Below are 15451 nucleotides of genomic sequence, written 5' to 3'. Positions count from 1 at the left end.
ACGATCAAAAAAAAAAAAAAAAAAAAAATTCAAAAAAATACTGGAGAGGATTGTGTAGTTTTCGAAAGGACGGAACAATGTGATCTTATTCTACAGGGAAGAATTGTTTAACGCCCCCCCGCCCCCCCCCCCCCCCCCCTTCTCACCACCCTGCCTCTTCGTGCTGCTTTAGATGACAGCTAAAAGTTCATTTCACATGAAGAGGAAGGCTTCGATTTTTTTACTCTGAGGAGGAAAGATCCATTTAATGAAATGATAGAAAACTAAAAATTACACTTTTTTTTTTAAAAAAAAAAAACAACCCAACAACTTTTCTTAAAACACAACAGCACACAATTTCCTTATGATTTCAGGAAAACCCAAGGAGTCCCTATAGGCACGAGGGAAAGATGGTGGTGGCTGTGGTGAAGGGGTTTTTGTTTTGTTCTTTTTTTGTTTCCATAGCTTCCTGGTTTGTAAAACGTCAGAAATTGCCTTCTAACAGCCCCCAAAGTGCTGGAAAAGAAGACCAAAAAAAAGCATTTATCCAGGAGAGACGCAGAAGGCTTACAGAGAGATGCACGGTGTTAACCAGTTTGATAATATTCTATATAAAATACATACAAACTTGTCATTAGGACAGCCTTCGAGTCTCTGTACTAAGCATGGAAAGACCAGGACATTTCAAGCTTTGGGATGTTCTAACTAAACCAATATACTCATTCATATATAAAATGTATACCTTCACATATAAAATGTATACCCTGATCAAGTGCTCCAACTGGTTAATTAATTTCATAATGTTCATTATGGCTGTATTTTGATAATAGGTAATATGTCTCAAGCGGTATGTTCTGAGATGCATTAATTACTTGGAGCATTTTATCAAGCATATCGATTTCTAATACTAATTTGAAAGTCCCTCTGCATCTCCCCTCTATGTGTGTGTCGCTGCGTGGGTGTATATGTATATACATAAATATAGACATTGACCACACAGAGAGGAGTAGTAATCTTAGCTTTTTAAATGTCCCAGTGCTAGCATGCTCAACTTTGCAAACTTAACACTCCTATTTTAATTGTCTGGGTTTTTTTGGGGGGGGGGGGGAGAAGAAAGAAAATCTAGTGGGGAAGGGAAGGAGTCCGGAGTAGTGCTGCTGGCTTTCCTCCTGTGGAAGGTGCAGTTGCTCCCCGTTCTCCTCAAACTATGAAGTGCACTTTGCGGAGGGCAGGAGCGAGCTCCTCTGACCTACCTGGCAGCTCTCCGTTTACAGCTCCTGCAAGCTGTAGGCTCAGGCACTCACCTATAGATAAATCATTCTCAGCTCTTTCAAAACACGTTTATTGCCATATCTTTATTAATCTGGGTAAATCAATGACAAGTATAATGCCAGGCAAAAACTTTGCTCTTGAGAAGGATCTAGAGTAAGCTTTACATTTCAGCTCGGTGCAGCCTGTGAAGTTCTTTTTACTTCAGAGGCATAGTTTTATAATGCATGCCGTGTTCAAGAACAGCTGGCATCGTTTTTCTCAAGCCTAGAAGAAAAAAAGATCCCTCTCAAGCAGAGGCCAAATGTGGAAAATTTCTTCCCAAAAGATAATTGGTTGGAAAGTTCTGAGCATGAAGTTATTGTGGAAACGGGTTAGCAACATCAGTTTTAGTGGCCATGACCAGGTGCCTGCTGTAATTCTGACAGAGATTTAGCAACTGTCCGTTCTTATTTAGCCAGCTGTACCAGAAGTGGGAATTTATTTAGAGAATTTTTAGCTAAGCAGAGCAATGTCACAGAATCATGGAGGGGGGAAAAAGCAGCTCCCTCATTCCATGTGGGCAGAAGTACCTTGGAAATCCAAGTGTTGTTATCCCGTTGTTTAAGGGTCACTGACATCTACTCAACAATCACAACACTTCACCGAGTAGGCAGATGATTTTTTTTTGGTTTGGAATCGTACTATTTTATACAAAACTAGAGCTGAGAGATTTGTTTGCTGAACGCTACTGCTTCACCACTGCTGGTACCATTATCTGCCCTGAGCTACAGCCGGTATGAAAAACTGACAGCAAACCAGTTGTGTTCATTCTTGAACTACTCCTGAAGTGAGCCAGCTCCTCCCTGCAAAGCAAACAGAGAGACCGTTCCTGTTCGCATTTAAGATTAGGCCACTGAAACATGTCCTGGCTTGAAATTGTTCAGTGAAAAAAGAAAATGAAACCAGAATGAAAAATAAACCTAGTTCCACTGTGTCACACAGGTTTTATCCTGCTCCGCATTAAAACCAAAGCTAACTCGATTGCAGCAGAGGCATCGGATCACACTCCAGTTTAAAAAAAAAAAATTAAAAAAAAATTAAGACTATCAGGAAGTTAAAGTAAAACCCAGTACAGCCACCGCATGCTCTGATGTTCTTTGCCAGTTTCATTTTCCATCTCATAAAATATCTTTCACTTGCCTCCCTTTGAACATTCACTGGTCCTTTTCCATTTCATTTCTCTCTTTCGTTGCAAACTTCAGGGAACAGCCTCCCTGAAACAGCAGCCATTTCAGAGAGGTGACATTCATGTTCATTATTTCTGCCTTCCCTTAAGCCAGGTACAGCAGCTCATCACAGAAGACTGACACTTAGTGGGTCTTTCTCTCTCTGCAGAGATGTTAGGCTGAATACCACCCCACAGTGTGGTCCTTACAGCTCTCTGTAAGGCTCCGGCGTAAAGAATTATTTCCTTTACCTTTTCCTGACCAAAGCCTGCCTCCACATCCCTTGACACTACTTCATACACTGTGGGTATTTGACTAAAACTAAAATACGGCTGTCTCCTTGCTGAAGAGAGCTCTAGACATCATCATACAGAGCAACAGACTCACATCCTTACAGCAAAAGCTCTCTGCTGTCTCCTGCCTTAACATTTGTGACATCAGTCAGAGCAACACAATTAAAATCCCCGTGTCCCCTCCAGATCCTATGCTGGTTTATGGTCATGCAGTTTCATTAAACCTATTTGGTCTGGTGAAAATATAATGAGATGTAAATAAATAAAATGTGTAGTGATATCTTGAGTAAAACCTGTCTCTCTGTGTACTTTGAGGTTTTAATTGTATTAAGTTTTGAAATTACTGTAACCCTGACAGGTCCAATTTTTTCCCTGCATGGCACATATACGAGAAAGAGGTTTCCAGAACTCGGAGTTGTCATGTTGTAAAATCAACACAGAATCACGTTTTTTGAATCTGCCCAAAAAAAGTATTCTCTATTTCTGTGATGGGAATTAACCTTCACCAAGATTTTTGCTATGTGGTACATTCAGGTCTGAATCTATGTGGTAAGACTCCCCTGTTCCCCAAAACATGCAAAAGTTTCAAGACAATTTTCCCATCTGTCTGGACTAACACCAGAGTTAAAACTTGGGACTATTTTTTTCCAAGATTTAGATTGTTATTGCTTGAGCTACGGGAGTAATCTGCAGTAGAAGTAGCATCAGCCATCCCCAGCCAGCCCAGGGCTTTTCAGCTGCCATTTGGGGGTCCCTCGGGCATCTGTGGGCTACTTCCAAGAGTTTTTCCAAAAAGTGACTAAACTCCCCCCCCCCCCCCCCCAAGCCTACAGTAGTGAGGATCAAATCCACTCTGGAAGGTTTGGATCTCTCTACAGGGGTAAGAGGTCCAAAAATTGAAGGGAGTTAAAACCCACGGAGTTAGAGGACTGCCTCTCACAGAGGCTGTATGGCAAACCCTGCTACTGTCTTACATTTAATACCACTCAAGCAACGAGTATACGTCTTGTGGAGGGAAAGAAGTGCACTATTTTAACTTCTTTTATTCTTTAACACTGAAGACGAAATTCATTTCCTCCTTGCTTTTCTCTCCTCAGCTTATTTTTCTTTCCTTACTGCCCGTTTCCATCACTATCCCTCTAAATCCATCTATTCTCCAATTATAATCTCCTTTTGGACATCCTATTTCCTACCTTGTTTCAGTAACAGCCACATTTCCCATTTCTTCAAAAGAGCAGCTTCTCCTTTTCTTTTGCCACTTCCCTGTTTCTCCTCCTCTCACTTCTCTCTTTTTCCTCCCTGTATCCCTGGATTCTGTCATCCCCCTTTCTGTTCCCTCTTTCCAGCATTTTTTCTCCCATTGGTCTTTCTGATCCTCCCCCGGCAGCTTCCTAAGCCTAAACGAGTCATTTTAATTTTCTCTTTCACTTTCTGTCATTTTACTTTATGTTCCTCTGCAAATAAGATGGAGGCGCTGATAACAAAATTACCGGTGGGTGCAACAAGATGTACATTGCAGGACCAGAAGCCGGTGCGCAAAATTACCGTGAACTTTAGTGGAACTTTACTAAATTAAATGTTCCACAAGGTTGTGAGTCATTATTATATGCAGTGCTTTGGGAGTGCGGAGTGTGTGTGTGTGGGAAGTTATACAAACATCCCTTCTCTTTAGCTGAGAGACAGCCCTGGTGCTGGCCCAGTCAAGTATGGCTTTAGTTCCCTCTCGCTGAAGCCTGTCAAGGTTTTTTCTTTATTAGATGGACTTTGTGCACCGGCATAGGAGCTGACTAAGCACAATAGCCTGTAATAACAATTTCTGATCTCTTTGGATACATCCAGATAGTAACCACCAAGGAAAAGAGATCCCACATGTGAAAGAATCACATCTTAAACTGGACTGAATAAAGCAAACTCACTGGTTCCACTGAACAAGCAAAATAATAGTTCAGATATATTGATTGCTCTCCAACTCTATTTCCTTTATGGTGCCTTTATAGTCCCCTCCATTTAATGGCAAGAAAAGCTCCATCTTCACAGATTCTTCCCTTCACCTCCCCTTCCCCATCCTTTCCACCTTGTAAAAGCATGCCAGATTTTGTCTGAGAGCAGTTAGAGATTCATACCCAACTTCATCAATGGCTTTATGTGTAAAAAAATGATCACCGATTAAAGTACTAAGATCTGATCCAACTGCTACTGAAGTCAATGGAAAGATTCCCATTGACTTCAACGAGTGATAAATTTAGCCCCCAGGGATGATGAAAAATCAGCGTTTAGTCACACTGGTTCTCAGCATTACAAAACTCTCCTCTTGAAACGACTTGAAAGAAATGCTTTGAAATTATTCAGTGACGGTATATGTTTCCCTTAGGTGGACTAATGTAATTATGGTTTGTATTCTCATAGTTGTCCAGGTAAACACGGAGAGTGAGAGGAAGCGAGTGACAGAATATGTCTATTTTTACTGTGCTAAGTTAGAAATATTTTGGATACATTAAGGAATCATCATGCTGCTACAGACAAATACACACACACACAAACAGGTATTCCCTATAAAAACTACCCGTTCCCATTGATTGCCCATGGAACTGTGCATATGTATGATATCATTAATGATATTTTCAACGGCTCTTCTCATCTGCCTGGTAAATACGTAAATTACAACTTGCCATAATAATTACAAATGCACATTTCTAATTCTTAAACATTGATTTCTATATAAATACCATTTCAAACAAAAACAACGTATGACACAGATTTGCAGTCTCCAGAAGATTCAAACCCAAGGCTGCCATTGCAGCTTTCCCTCTGCTTATCGTTTGTCCTCTCTCCTACTTCACACGTGCCTTGCCATGAAAGGAACGCATGAATGATCTTAACTTTCAGCCTCTTATCTTTCCTGGTTTATTTTTTTGGCTTAAACTGTACAGTAACTTGCCCGGATAATAAGAACAAAGTGTAAGTAAAATGAAACCAATAGAGCTGCACGCAGATTTAAAATTAGACTGCCTTAATTGCAATCACAGAAGCATTCCCTGAGCCCAAATCCTGACTGCTCTGTGGGCACAGGGGGGGCTGCTGATGAGGCCGCCTCAGCCATGGGAGAAGATGTAGGGTGCCACTGCACCCGCCTGGGGTTCCCAAGTGACATCAGCCCAGTGGGGAACGCCACCCGCCGTGGGCTAGGGTCCATCTTCTGTCCGGTGACTCTTTGAAGCAAAATTATTACAGAAAGAGAAAAGTGGATTGCAGGATGCCCTTTGTCCAGGGCATGTCCTCGCCACAAGGCTGTAAATCAGGCACCATCTGGTTTGCTGTCTAACCGGCTCGTAATTTCATGCTAGGACAGCTTGAGCAGGAGAAGTCTAGAGTAAGATTCCCTAAACAGCATGGCTGATCAGTTTGTGGTTAGATCATTTCTCCTCAGAAAGAGGGAACACGTCTCATCCCTCTAAGTCAGAGGTGAGAACCCAACTTAGATCTTTCCTTCCAGACCAAGTGCTCTCACTGATGGGGTTTTATTAGAAATCCAGCTCAATCCCTAGTCCAAGTTTAGAAGGGAAGTTTGGGGCCATGAATGCCCCAGTCCCAGTGATGCTTAACTCTGCCTTGCAGGGTAGGTGGTAAGTGGGAGAGATGGGGACATTCATTTTCACCATGGCCAGCCTCCTTCTGTGGAGCTGGGCTTTAGTCCTTCTACCGCAAATAATCAGTAACGAGGCAGATGAGGACAGTGCTGGTCACTGGACTGGGAGTCAGGAAATGAGGGGGCTCCTTATTCACCCTCTTTGTGATTTTGGCTAACCTGATGTTCTTCCTTTGGTTCTGTTCCGCAGTCTGTTAAAATGGATAACAGTGCTTTACACTCTAGGATGAAGTAGCTGAGATTCCCAAATGGAAATCAGGGATAAGGTCAGTGTATTTTAGCTCTAATTTTAATTAGCACTTTAATGGGCCGTCAGACCTGAGCCTTTTGTTGCTGGATGCTCTCTAGATGGTTTATTATCTATTCTTATTCTTCAATGTGTGTGTCGCAGTAGTACTTAGCAGCCCCAGTAAGGATTCTGGGTGTGGGTTTCTTACATGCGAGAGTTTTATACTGAGCTCTAAAAAGGATGACAATCTTTCAGCTGTCAAATAGAAGCTCAGATTCAGCACAGCAATTAAACACGTGGCTGAATAGGCCCTGTCCAAAAGCCGTGCCTAACTTAAGACTTGCTGTTAATGAACATCTAAAACAGCCTCTATAAATATTTTACCGTATTTCTGTGGAATTATATTTCTTCTATCACATTTGGGATGACAGCACCTGACAAGGTACAATACTGCAGTCTTTTGTCAAGGTCCTTATCTTGGCAATTTCCTCTACGTATCAATTCATTACAGACCTTTGAAGTGCAGTAATTACTGTTATTTTTCTAAACCAGCAAAGGTTTAGAATTTTAGTATATGCTGAATTATTAAAATAAACAAAACCCCAAGAACTTTAAAGAGATCTAGAGCACAAGAGCAAAGTTTGACATAGAGAACAAAAGCAGAGTCCACCTGTTAACACTAAAGTCTGCATTAATAGTGGATGTTAGAGGAGTATCTAGTTAGCAAAAAAATAAATTACACTATATCTTATAACCATATCTAAGGTAAATTGTCTTTATTCTTTTTCACTCTGATGTTTGGGATTTATCAAATCATTTAAGCCTACTTTGTCAGAAAGTTATTTAGAAATATACATTTGCTGCACTGAACTAGGAATGCATGGGATTAATATCCGGCTGTTCGCACACACCGTCCTACAGCCCGTGCACTTGAGGCCGTAGGCTTTGCTGGTTGAAGCGTTCTTGGAAGCCTTCCACTCTGAAGTGAGTCTCTGCAGCAGCAGGAATAGCTAATGTGTGGCGTGTATAAGTAATGATGACTGGTGAGAAAAGCATTTTCTGGGAGTTTAACAATCAGTCAGAAGAGTTTTCATCCCTGTATCTGTGCTCAGCTTGTCATTTACTGACGGGAAAAGCCTTTTGCATCAGGCGCTTTTACTGTTATACGTCATGAAAATGTCAAATATAAAGAAGAAAAAGGATCAGCTCTGTTTTACTAGTAAAAATTCAACTCCAAATGCAGCAAATTAGAAATAATAGTAAAAGTAGAAATAGGACTGGACCCAAGGCCCTGGAGGCTGCAGAGGCCAGAACTGGGAGGTAGGAGAGCTGTTGTATATAAAGAGGATTTGTAAGCTAAAGAAAAAGAGGAGAGAAGCGAGAAACTTCATCGGGGCACCTACACGACAAAAAGACTTGTTGGTTCGTTAGTTGGCTCTGATCAGTTTTGTATGAACTGCTATTTGTTATTAATAGCTTATTTTGTCTCGTGTTCTACAGAACCATCTCGAGCTCTTTACAGCATATGAGCAAACGTAAGGAAGGCTTAGAAATACGATGGAGTTATTAAACTAGTCTAAAGAAACAAGATGAAATGAAGTTAGGTATTCTTCTAAACCAGCAAGTCTATACCTTGCAACTTCCCTGTATTTTTTTGGCACTATTCAAATCATAATTTGTACAAGCATTGTACACGTAACATCTTGCTTATGCTATGGCTTCAAGGACCAGGAAAACCAGAGAAAACCAGAGAAAACCCTGCCCACCAGAGGGGATCAGCGAGGTGAAGCAGAATATTGGTTAGTGCGTAAGAGGGCACTTTTTGGCAGTTGTTTCTAGAGACAAAAAGCTGTCCTGTGAAAGCAATCTCTAACGGGTACAGATGGAGTAGGCACTTTCTTATTGTCAGGACTTATCAAGACATTTAAGAACTAATGTGGGAGTTTCTCCTCAGATACCACTCCTGTCAAGTTCAGTGCAAGGTCAGCCCCAATTAATTTTGCAGCGCTGTACCCATAATGAGAGAGGACTAGCTTCTCCAGAATCACTGATTATCATTTGGAGTCTGCTTGCTTTTGCAGATAAATATTGAAGGATTTTTAGTGGTACTTCACACATAAACATAAACACTACTTTAAAGCTGTAAAGCCCTAGTTAACTGAAGACACTATTCTCCCCTGAGATGCAATCAGCCATCAGTCAGCACGAGAGAGAAAGTAAAGATACAAAAATAAAATACTCCTGTAAAGGGCTGTTAGGAGTATTCAGCAGATTTCACCATGACTTCATGGTGTTCTGTACAGGAATTCAATACTGTATTGCTCCACATTAAGGGAGGGATTTACTTTTTTTAAGGGCTTGGTTTCCCATAAAGGGAAAGTGTAGTTCAAGTCTATTTAAATTTATCATTTTTTTCCCATAAATGAAAGCTGATCAAAGTAAAACGTGCTTTACCATCCCATTTTAAAGAGACAGATGCCTGTCATGTTCTGGAGGGGAAGGCAGTTTCCTTGCTAATGCAGAAGTATTTCTTGCCCTTGCATAAGCCAAGATATTTCACATAACATCAGAAAAATTGTGAACTGGTTAGTTAAGTCTGCTTCCAAATGACATCCGTGTTGTGGCACAGGTAGACGTCAGGCAGCCCCCGGCCCAGCCTGGCACTCCATTTTGGATTTATAACCATGTCCAGCGCTTCAGAAGGAGTTTTGCTCAAGTTGGGATTGCAGGATCAGTCCCACGGCTTGTTTGGAAACCATAAATTAGGCTCAGTGTTATGTTTCCTGGCTTCAGTGAGGTTGTATCTGTTAGTACCATTTATACACCACTCCACCTTAACCAGTCAGATAAATCATCAGCTCCGTGGCTGGAGCAGAAACTACAGATATGACAGACTACCCAAAACAAGCCATGAACTCCCCGTACATCTAAATTGGCATTAAGTGCTTTCATTTCATCATCCAAGGGTTTGGCTTGGGATGGTTTAGCTTGACATTTTTTGTTGACAACTTGAGTTCAAAGCATCTGTATGAAGCAGAGAGAATATGTAACCTAGCAGGCAACGCTTACATTCAGCAGGTCTTTTTTTTACAGGTGATTTGTGCTTTGTGCAAAAGTGGGTGTTTAGGCTCCAAAGTTTTCTCAACAATTTCCTTACTGGTCTGTACAATCTCTTGAACTCAGGCTGTAAATCAGCCATGTGTTAGGCCAAGAGCACTTGCAGTGAAGAAAGCTTCTCACAGCGAGTGTTTTACACTGTTTTCTTTGCAGAGCATGGAGGTTAAACATGTACTCAGGTTGTTGGGGTTTGGTTTACAATTATTACAGGCCACTATAAGTTTTATTAAAAAAATAGAATAGAATAGAATAGAATAGAATAGAACAGAACAGAATAACATTATTTCACTTTTCCATGAATGCTCTGTATCCTTAAAATATCCACGCAGATGTCTAAGCATTTGTAGGTTTCATCACCAACTTGAATATATGTTTAAACACTAGCTTTTTCTCTTTTTAAAATGCCCATTGTACGTATTTGTACAAGAGGTGTTGCAAAAGCAGCGTTCTTGGCCGCAGCCCGTCTCCTCTGGAGGTCACCAGCACGCTCATGCAGCAACTCCCCCATCATGGGTGTTCCTACCACAGGGTATTGGTAGGACAGAGCCACGGGCCTCCTCTCTAAATTCATTCATGTAAACTGTGTAGAGGGGAACTTTGGCATCCTTTGGTTTCCTGACATAATCTATTAATTGAATCGTACTTATTTGTGCATGTGCCTGCCCCAAATGGACTGCTTACAAAACCTGGGGGGTTACAATCACCCTTCTTCCATTACCCTGGTCCAAGACCTGTCCTTGTCTCTCACGGCACCTGCTGCATACATATGTCCCAGAGCTCAACAGAAGGGTTATTGGGTGAAATTTAGAGGCCACAGGAGATGAGATGAAATGACCTAACAGTCATCAACTATTATCATCACGGTGACTGTTAGCACCATGATTACCTACCAGCATAGTCATCACCTATTTTCCAAATCCCCTCTTTGGTTGATACAAGAGTCTTTGCCCTCAACTCTTGATGGCAGTTCATTTTGGTCCCAATTCTCCTTTCACTTCCCTGTGTGACTTCACAGACTCCAGTTCAGCTTCACTTCATTTGCACAATGAAAAGAGACCTGAGCTTCAAGTCCAAGTTCTCAAAGACCTTTGGCCTAACATCCTTTTACACTTGTGTGAGAAGACACCTAAATATCTTGCAAGGTAGGAGGGGTAAGTGTTCTCTCTTGGCCTTCCTTTTTACTATGGTATGGATTATTTTAGACTTTACATGTATACTTTATTCTCACTGCAGTCTGTGAGGCCACATTTCCATTGATGTAAGCATTAAACCAGCGGCAGGGTTAGAGCAGGCCCTAATTATATTACAGTTTAATAGGGAACCAGATTATGTTAAGTGGTAGGTCAGCAACATATTTTTAAAGCACATCTCAAAGTTCACCCAGTATGCACCCCTTCCTTTAACTGGAACATTTATAGTTTGTTTGTTTAAAACTGGAAATATCCTTTCTGTGAGCTTATCCCAAGAGCCATTTGGGACAAAGGCGGGTGCAGAACCTCAACCACAGCCATCAGCCACAGGAGATCTGGATCCTCCTCCTCTTCAAACTCTCCTGTGATGGATTAGCATGGCAGCTTTAAAGTGGACAAGCTGTAGTAACCTAAAGCAAGCAAATCCCAAGCTCCTTTAGAGAAAACCCTCGCCCAGGGCTACAAACACCCTGGCACCAGATCCCGTATGTGCTGCAGTCAGCAACCTTCGTGTTCCTATGCACCTCATTGTTTCATTTCTGCATGGGTGCTCAAATACATCTGCTACCCAGCTAGGGGCCTTCCTCAGGACTATGTCTAGTGGGTTCCTGATACTAAATCTTCCCCTAGATCCTCCATGGTATGTGTTTTCTGATCATGCCTACCCTACGCAGCGGAAGTGAACACTTGCACAGGGTAGTCATGCCTTTCTTTCAAAGACCTTTTAGGGCACTTGCTTCAAAGAAGTGAAAAGAGGGCTCCATTTCTGCTCTAAAAAAAGAGCTTCTGTAAAATCTTGGAGCAACCCTGGGAGCGAGGACCAGAAACAGTCTCCTCCCGAGCCAACTGTCCTCTCTCTGTTTTCTGCACAGCCTCAGCAAGGAGTGTGGAGGGTGCTCCTCTCCCCATCTCTAGCCCGATAGGTTGGGAAATCTCCCAGATCAAAAGAAATATGAGATTAAACCTCGTTAGACAGTTAGTGGAACTGAACATGGCTCTTACGTATCCTTGCTGAATGCGTAAAGGAAGTAGCACTACCTCATCCGTGCACGAGCATTTGCAAGAAAGGAGCGATGCCTTGTTAAACTGAAAATAAGAGACCAAAGCACAGGCAGAGATCTCAGGTTTGTGGCTCTCAAGAGAACAGAGGTGCCTCCCTACAGCCCGGGGGGCAAGCGGTCCCCCATCTCCTGCCGGGGAGGCTGAGCTGCTCCCTGCACACCTTGGTGGCTGATTTGGGAGCCACTTCAAGGGGCTGAAGTCCTCCAGCTGAGGATCAAGACATGGAAGACAGGGGACACAGAAATCAGGTGTTGCTGTGACTAAATTTTGGGTGGCTAAGGTTTTATGGGAACTCCGTTGGCTCCTGAGCTTCTTCAGTAAGTTTACATTATACAGTAAGGACACCAATTATTAACAAGGCGTGAGAAACTGCTTTGTTTTCTCCTGTGATGATCCAAGTGCACCACCACCAGGGACAACTCTCTTTTAGAAGCAGTGGGAAATGTTTAGACAGGAGAAAGTCTCAATGCCTCCAGAACCATCTAATTTGAACTTGTAATGCGACGGAACTATTGTCACTCATTTTTATGAGTGATTTAGCAAAGCTTAGTACACCTTGTAAACAAAAAGCATATTTCCATCCCAGAGTAAAAGACTGTTTAGTTTTGAATTTTCCTGGAAATATCAAACTCATGTTGATAGAAAAATGAAATGAACACATTTTTTAAAAAAGTTCATCTCCTGTTTGAAACATGCCACCTCGTTCTAAAATAACCATATTGATCCCAGCTGATAGTCAAGATGTTAAAAGTAAGGATTTCTCTTTCCTAGAAAATACAGCCACTTGGGCAGGTAATTATAGCACTGCAGTGTTTAATTTTGTTATGCTTGATACAAACTTGTTTTATAAGATACTTTGCCTATCAAATGACAGTAAGACCCTTAATATAAACACCACTGTAATTTTATTACATGAATGAGCAGTTACGAGTTTGTTTGGGTTTTTTTACTCTAAACAAGTGAAGGAATTTGGAAATCCTGACCTTGAAACACTTTCATGCACGCTTAATTTTAATCGTGCACATAATCCCAGTGAGTCCAGTACTACTCGTATGTTTAAATTTAAGCACATACATAGGTGTTAGCAGGACTGGGCTTTAATACAGCACAAAATCTAATGTCTAGTTTTTCAGTGTTAGAATTAATACCTTGTTAAATTCAGTTTTCTAAGAGAAGTCATTATATGAAAAAAATATGAAAATGAATCTGTATCTAACAAATATTTTAACTGATATATATATGTAATGATATTTAATATCATGATATATATCACATATATATAAATTTATAATATTTCTAAAAACTACTAAGAGTCTTATGGGGGACCTGACACACAACCTTGTGGAAGAAACCCTTAGAGATAAGGCTACTGAGGGAGGAAAAATTTGGAAAACTCTATTTTCTGGCAGCATCTCCCCTGGTGCAGGTGACAAAGTCTCAGCTTCAGTATTTGCTGACTTCAGTGAGTTTCCCGCAGAGAAAATCTCTCCACAGAGGGATTTAACCTCCCTGCAGTGCCCCGTGGGGAAAACCCAGGAGCCCTCCCTGTCCAGCTCTTCTCTTTCCATCCTGCAGAGGCGAAAAGGCCAAGTCGCCCCGCGCTGAAGCTCTCTGTCTGTCTTCACGCTAACTCAGCCCGTCAGCACGTGCCGGGGAGCCATCGCCATCCCAAACAGCAATATTTGCTGTTCATCCAAGGGTCTCCCTGAGTCTTTCCTAACAGAGCTCATGTTCCTGGCAGGTCTGCTCACCTTTACCATGGTCTGACATTAACAACCACAGTCCCAAATCCCTCGGCAATCATGGAAGAGGCTGCTTGTGGTCTCCTGGCTGCCCTGCGGTGGGATACGGCAGCAGCCCTGCGGTGGGATACGGCAGCAGCCCGTGCTGCTCCATCCAGACCGAGGGAAGACAACGCCATGGGGGCCTCGTCCAGGTAAGGAACGGGATGAAATTATTTGCATTGCTGTTGGCATGGGTATGCACTCACAGTTCTGTTTGCTGCTGCTAATTCAGAGTAACGTGTTATCGGTTATCACCAAGATAGCTATTTTTATTATAGAAATGTTGGGCCTTGTTACAAGATATATATACTCTGAAAACCCCAAAAATTAGTGTCACCTGAATTTTCTCTAATTCAGAAAACAAGCTCAATCTTGATGGATCTGCTTACTTTTATTTGCTTTCTAAAATCATGATGATTTTCTATACTGCATAATTGTCTGTGAACATTTTGTTTTGGGAGCTCAGCTTGTAAAACAAGCTAACAACAACAAAACCCAACCAACCAGTAAGGGCAAGCAGTACTCAAAAGATTTTATCAGTTACTTCCAGCAAACACCCCTCGGTGCCTACTTCACTCTGCTATTTTAAGTTAATTTGCAAAGCTTCGGCAAGGAACAAAGGTTAAATACTTGGAATTTGCACAGGTTGTATGTCACCGCAGAATGCTAAATAAATGTTACAAATACACGGTAGTTCCTCCAAGAAGGAAAAAGGGGGGCACGGGGCGCAGCTGCCCTGAAAATCATTATAAGAAGAAAATTCCCCTGGAGCCAAGTAGGAAAGCAGGAGGTGGGAATGCAGAGCATTGCAGAGATATTGCTTTCAAGACTGCTTCATTAGGGGACTCCAGGTAGGTATGGAGCTGAGCAGAACTATTTTACAAAGATCTCCTGTTATGTATTACTATAAGGAATAACACAACATACACCTGTAGTACAGGAACCTGCTCTGGTAATACTGGAGTTCATTTCAGCAACCGGAGCTGAAGGTTGAGCTTTGGTAGTTAGGGATATTGGTAATTAAAAGCAGTGAAAAAAAGATACAAACCCCGCGGCACAGCATGCTATGGAGGTGGATATTTGTAGTTATAAAACTACAGTCCCGGGTGAGCTTCTAGCAAATCAGATTAAATTTAAGACTACTAAATTGTGCTATGGGAATTTATTTCTGTTGATATGGCTTGGATTGTTCTGTTTATGTTTGGTTTGGGTCCTGCTGGGTGATTTTATCAGTATGTGTTAAATACATTCATGCTGGTCGTTGTAGTAGCAGTTGCCACCCAAAGCTATCTCCGCACAGCAGGTACATTACATCTCCTAGTAAGTAAGAGGTGGGCAAACTGAAGGAAACAGATCTAGAGTTTGCCCACAGTCGTGCAGCATGAAAACGATAGTGGAGAAAACAGAAAACCTCCAAGTCCTGATTCTCCTGGCAAACGGGGAGTGTCATCAACGCAAGGTACCATGGCAAACCTTTCCTCCTCCAGCCTTCCTCAGCCACAAACAACTTTTTTACCAGTTCTGGTCCTCATCCAGCTCTGAGAGTCAGTGACAATAATTTGAGCATGCCAAGTGTCTGGCCTCAGCAGATTTTCTCGTGAAATAAAGAACAGGTTGTGACGTGGAATTTTTTTCTGAACTCTCTGAATACGCCTCCTGGAAAACATGCTTTCT

At 41.8% G+C, this 15451-nt stretch overlaps 1 long non-coding RNA gene across 1 annotated transcript in view; it reads left to right on the top strand.

The window, feature by feature from the left end:
* Positions 1–15451, top strand: part of LOC142601102 (uncharacterized) — a 31938-nt gene extending 16487 nt beyond the window's left edge. Inside the window, exons 4-6 of the long non-coding RNA XR_012834703.1 lie at positions 6586–6661; positions 13735–13929; positions 15078–15451. This is a non-coding gene — a long non-coding RNA (uncharacterized LOC142601102). The remainder of the gene's footprint in view (positions 1–6585; positions 6662–13734; positions 13930–15077) is intronic.

The sequence above is a fragment of the Balearica regulorum genome, chromosome 3 (genome assembly GCF_011004875.1).
Source record: "Balearica regulorum gibbericeps isolate bBalReg1 chromosome 3, bBalReg1.pri, whole genome shotgun sequence".
In the NCBI taxonomy this organism is placed as follows: domain Eukaryota; kingdom Metazoa; phylum Chordata; class Aves; order Gruiformes; family Gruidae; genus Balearica; species Balearica regulorum.
This window is presented reverse-complemented; position numbering and strand designations above follow the sequence as displayed.